The sequence below is a fragment of the Anastrepha obliqua genome, chromosome 1, assembly GCF_027943255.1.
Source record: "Anastrepha obliqua isolate idAnaObli1 chromosome 1, idAnaObli1_1.0, whole genome shotgun sequence".
Taxonomy (NCBI): Eukaryota; Metazoa; Arthropoda; class Insecta; order Diptera; family Tephritidae; genus Anastrepha; species Anastrepha obliqua.
The window spans coordinates 108,736,544-108,742,674 of NC_072892.1; positions in this window are offsets into that span (position 1 = coordinate 108,736,544).

Consider the following 6,131-nt stretch of genomic DNA (forward strand, 5'->3'; position numbering starts at 1 on the left):
TTTTAGTTTGTGCAGGTAGGCGCTCGTTAACGCCAAAAAAGTATTCATCAATCAAAAAAATTTTTTTATCTTAAATATTTTACAATACTTTATTGTAGCTATGAATTAAACTCTTAAATGCCTTTACCGAATTCTTATTAGACATTACTGAATAAATAAACAAACAATTGATGCAAAAGTGACGGTCATCTTGTGCCGAAGAAATTTTAGCCAGGAAATATGAACCCTTACAAAAAATATGATTTGAAGGCAAATGATTGACCATTTTAGAAACAAAGAAATCAATTTTTTGTGGAATCTGGTATTTTGTGCACTTTTGCCCATGCGCCGGTTTGAAATTTGCAGTTTATAGTCAGATGAATTAGAAAATTTAACAACAAGAAAGAGAGTACATAAAGTATATTCTTTGTAATTTTTTTTTGAGACCACAAAATTTAGAAACAAACTCAGCTGATATGTTTCCTTCTGTTCTTCTTGTACCGGTTTTTGCAAGTGATGGCAAATTTTACGTGCCTTAAGGTGGTGGTAGAGTTTAGCGCTAAAAAAACACTTTTTTTTGAATTTTTTACAGAAATATGGCTTAAGATATTTTAATAAAATCAGTTGCATGTTATTGTACATCTTTTCAATAAGTTTTTAAAAAATATTAATAATAAAATATTGACAAATAAGCCCATGACAGAGTTTTTCTGGAGATATGTTTTTCGAGAGGTGCTCTGCAGTGCCAATCGACATTCGTCGTAGAATCATCTGAAACTAAAACAGTCGAATTTTTCATTAATAAAATTTTTTTTTTTAATTTTTGTAGTTTTGGTGGGAAAAAAACGTAAAACGAGCATTTTTGGCGAAAAATTTCGCCATATTTGTAAGTGAAAAACAACCTTAAAAAAATATAAAAAAAAACAGTGGGGGGGGGGGAGGTATTTTTGATTTAGAAAACGTGTGCCAAATTTGAAAAAATCGGTTGAATAGTTTCGGAGTTGTGATTGGCATCGACTTTTAAGAAGCCGTTTCGGGAAAAACGCGTTTGAAAAAATGACTCTGAAAAATTATCGATGTTCCGCATTCGAGGTAGAGTGCCTACAGAGGCTATAACTTTGAGAGTTCTGCTCCGATCCACTTAAAATTTTGACACAACATTCTTGAAATGATTTACTATAAGATGAGTGAAGAAAAAAATTTCGATTTTGTGACCCTACCTTAACTCACTTGCTTTTCTTCTTCGAGAAAGCGTGAGAGAATTTTCGCTTACGCTCTAAATTTTGATTGATGGCTGGTGATTGCTTATTTTGCTATCGAATACAATAAGTGATTCAATGCGAGTTCTAATAGACAATTTGTCATCTAAATGTCATTTCAAAATTTGTTATCAAAAAACTATTAGATACTAAATTTTGAAACATTGGTAATGAATAATGCACGCCTAGCTATTCTGAGAACAAACGTGATGGAAATAGCCAAGGAATTGTTAGAAGACGGGTGAAAAACAAAAAAACATCATCTGAGGCTTTACAATCAGCCACCTAAATCAACCTTGAAAGTACAGAAAGCTGGTTGACTTGTTTCATTCATTTCAATTACCAAAAACCTAGCCTTCGGAAACAATGCAGAGATAATTAATGCGGTAAATATAGAAACTAAAAAGCTACACAAAAGCAATTTTTTAGGATTGTGTTTAGCAGATTAAAAAAATGCATTAAAATTAATGATAATTATGTAGGAAATATAAAAAATAATAATGATTAAAAATATCAAATGAAAAATGTGTTTGTATGTTTTTGCCATACAACTTATTGAGCTTTTGTCAGTCGTCTCGGACATAATATTTTAAAAAATACTCCAAAAAAGGGAAAAAATGTATTCTCTAATTGAAGAGAAGGTCAAAAAAACTCCATGTAAATTTTTGGGTAATCATTTTATGAGATAATTAATTATTTTCTACCTGCATTTATGTGTTTATGTATAGAAAGATTAAAAAAAATAGTCAGAAAAATAGGCGCACACCGCCAACGCCCGAAATCTTAAGGCAATCCCAGTTAAAGGTAATAATGTAGTTATGCGAGCCGATGTTGAGTGAAGCACATAACGAATTTATTGGATCCCACACTGAATGGTATTGTACGAATTCTTCAATTCCATATGCATCTAATTTGAAGGACTCACATATGCCATTAGGTATGGAATATGGCATCGCGACCTATGAAACGGCTCAGAGAGGTCTAATTTTCAAAACCTTTGCTGCATACATCCCGATAAATTTGGGCAACAACATAGGTTATGTTGACTTTGGTGGCATCAGTCCATTCCGTCTTACTGACATAGAACTGCGACCCCAGAAGTAAAAATCTTGCGCACGATCTGGTAGAATACCCCGTGTGGCATTTACCGCATGGTGCATTCGGCACTCTGTGAGAACCTCATGTCGTGAACGTCCATATCTTTCCGTTTGGGCAAAAATAAATTAGCTGCCACTGATTCGCAAGATTCGCTCTTGACGGAGATGGCATTACCGATGTACAAATCAATGGCGCTGCTGGCACAAAACACGCCCGAAACACTAACTTTGCGTCACGCCTTGTGTCGAGACATCTCATATACGGCATCTCATATGCTTTTTAACATACACATTCATCCAAAATTGTGCCTCGTCGTTAAATATGATTTTTCGAGATCTCTTCAATATGTTCCAAAGTGCAGTCAGCTAACAAATGACGTTGTATTGGTCATCAAATTTCAGCGTCTGGTTCAGTTGGGTTTTATACAGGTGCAGGTCTCTAATGCGAAATGTAAAATTCGCTAAGTTGAAGTCTGCAAAATACTAAGTTTTTCTGCATGTCGTATGCACACTTTCAGATAAAATTTTTTTAATGAACCGGAAAATCTCAGTTCTACGAAAGTCACGGCACTTCTAAAATTAAAAAATCTTGGTGTCAGGATAGATAAGGACAAGTCCGCCCCGGGCGCCAACGCAAATGACTATGAGCCTGAAAGTGTCCCACAGAACAACCACTTCAATCGAACCTAATCTAACCTTCACAGACAGCGGCGATGTTCTCAGCCGATCAGTGTTCTAAAACGGTCGCTTTGAAATTTGGCAGCCATGCACTCAAAAGTTGACTTTGAGGCGCCATCGTTTCTATCATTTCAATAAACAAAGTTTTATCATTTGCGCGTGCTGCCAACTTGCCATAGTGATGTATCAACTCTTGATATTTTTTGTTTGTTTTTTATATTAATAAAATTACCCATGTACGTATGGGGTGTTTTTATATTGGTTTATACTGGGATACTATTTCATGTCATTAAACATACAATACAGATGTTTATACTTACATAGGCAGTATATTGTTTTATTAGGCTCAGAAATATCACGTTTTCTCTAAATGTTTCAAATGCATGTTTGGCATTCATGCATGTCTGTAGTTATATGTATGCATATGTATGTGTGTATTGCATTGCTGTACAAAATTCCATCAATAATCTGGGATTATAAAATACTTTCACTGTGGAAAGTATAAAACTAATACGGCTATGCAAGATGACGTTGCTCAACACCAGCAGCGCCGTCAGAATTGGGAAGGACCTCTCCGAGCCGTTTGATACCAAACGAGGTTTCAGACAGGGTGACTCACTGTCGTGTGACTTCTTTAACCTGATGTTGGAGAGCATCGTATGAGCCGCAGAACTTAATCGCTCAGCCACAATATTTTATAAGAGCGTACAATTGTTGGCGTACGCCGATGATATCGATATCATCGGCCTTAACAACCGCGCTATTAGTTCTGCCTTCTCCAAACTGGATAAAGAGGCAAAGCGAATGGATCTGGTGGTGAACGAGGGCAAAAGGAAGTACCTCCTGTCTTCAAACAAACAGTCGGCGCAGTCGCGTATCGGCACCCACATCACTGTAGACAGTTATAATTTCGAGGTTGTAAAAGACTTCGTTTATTTAGGAACCAGCATTAACACCGATAACAATGTTAGCCTTGAAATCCAACGTAGAATCTCTCTTGCGAACTGAGCAGTAAAGTCCTCTCTCGAAGAACAAAACTAACACTCTACAAGACGCTCATCATGCCCGTCCTAACGTATGGCGCAGAAGCTTGGACGATGACAACATCCGATGAAGCGACGCTTGGAGTGTTTGAGATAAAGATTCTTCGTAAGATTTTTGGACCGTTGCACGTTGGCAGCGGCGAATATCGCAGGCGATGGAACGATGAGCTGTATGAGCTTTACGACGACATAGACATAGCGCAGCGAATAATGATCCAGCGGCTACGTTGGCTGGGTCATGTCGTCCGAATGGATACAAACGCTCCGGCTTTGAAAGTATTCGATGCGGTACCAGCTGGTGGTAGCAGAACAAGAGAAAGGCCTCCTCTGCGTTGGAAAGATCAGATGGAGAAGGGCATGGCTTTACTTGGTGTGTTCAACTGGCGCTAGTTAGCACGAGAAAGAAACGACTGGCGCGCTTTGTTAAACTCGGCCAAAATCTCGTAGGCGGTTATCGCGCCAATTAAGAAGAAGAAGAAATGAAAAGAATGATTTTGACTGATGAAAATCTCTGTTTTGGCCTTTACGCGCTCCATTGCTTGTTTGTTTGTTTGCTGCAGCTTTCCAGTTCACAAGGGTTTAAAAATTGTACGGCTAATGCGCGATTTTATTATGTAAATGTTTTAATTTTTGCGGAACAGCCTTACAATATGTTAAAAAGTTAATTTATGCTAATGAAAATTAGCGGAAAAACTACAAGGCACGACTATAGAATAAACAAATTAAAACATTACGAAGTTTGTGCGGAACTGGACTTTATGTAAACGGCGCAAGTTCTTGGTGAAATATTGTAGAGATTAAATTATGTAAAACTATATTTTAGCGGCGACAGATTCTGAACATTCTGAGATTTGTCGAGTTGCTCATTACCATCATTTTCAATTTTGTAGGTCTGTGTTATTATTTTTATTTATTTACTTACTTTAGTCTACAGAAAATGTTCTTACGGACTAATTCGCTTAATTAAATATGGTAGAGAAATCAAGCTTAAATTTCGCAATATATTCATTGAAGTTAATGACGCTACAATAATTGTAACACAATCGCGCAGATCGCACAAGAGGTTCATTAAATTCATAATTAATCGATTAAATAAACGATTAATCCGTAAAACTAAAGTACCATATAAAAAAAAGTATGTCTTAGAAATTGGCAATCAATATTACCATTAACCCCTTGACGTGCCATTTAGCTCGACGCAACTCGGGCCCAAGTGTTACGAGTCAACGCGTGCTAAACAGATCAGACTGATGCGCGAGATGATGTAACAGCAGTTGATGCTTTCCATTTCAATTCAACCGGGCTATTCGGGACATGTTCTTCGGTTTTGATGTAACGCAAATATGTTGCTCTCTGGTCAAAATGATGAGACACGTATTTTTTTGTTCGGCCGAAAAATTTGTTTTTCAAGATTTATCGGCAATTTTGTTTTTCGGCTCAAAGTAGAGTTTTTTCTATTACACATATAAGAAATTTTTTTTTTAATTGCTCATAACTTAGTCAAAAATAAACCGATTTTAATGATTCTGGGTTCAAAATGATCATAATTTCGTACACGAGCGACTTCATGTACAAACAATAGCAAAAAAGTAGTTGAAAACTTTTTATTTTGCAAAAAAATAAAAAGTGCGAAACTTTTTCGAAATTCAATATTTCAAAAAGTGTATTTTTTTTTTAACTTTTTCCAAATCAAAAGGATATCTCAAACTTCAATTGAGCTGAATGCCCAGTAGCTAAAATGAGTTGTTTTTGAGTAATGAATTTTTGAGTAAAAAACCTGTGCCGATAAATCTTGAAAAAAAAATTTTTCAGGTGAACAAAAAAATACGTGTCTCATTATTTCGACCAGAAAGCAACATATTTGAGTTACATCGAAATCAATGAACATGTCCCGAATAGCCCGGTTGAATTAAAATGGAAAGAATCAATTATAAGACTCATGACTCATTCAATCACGACCCAGGCTCGTGATGTTTATGTTTGATCCGACTATCTGTACACGACCTCGGTTCGTGATATTTACGTTTGGCTCGACGATCTTTTCACGAGCCTGACTCGTCATATTCATGTTTGGG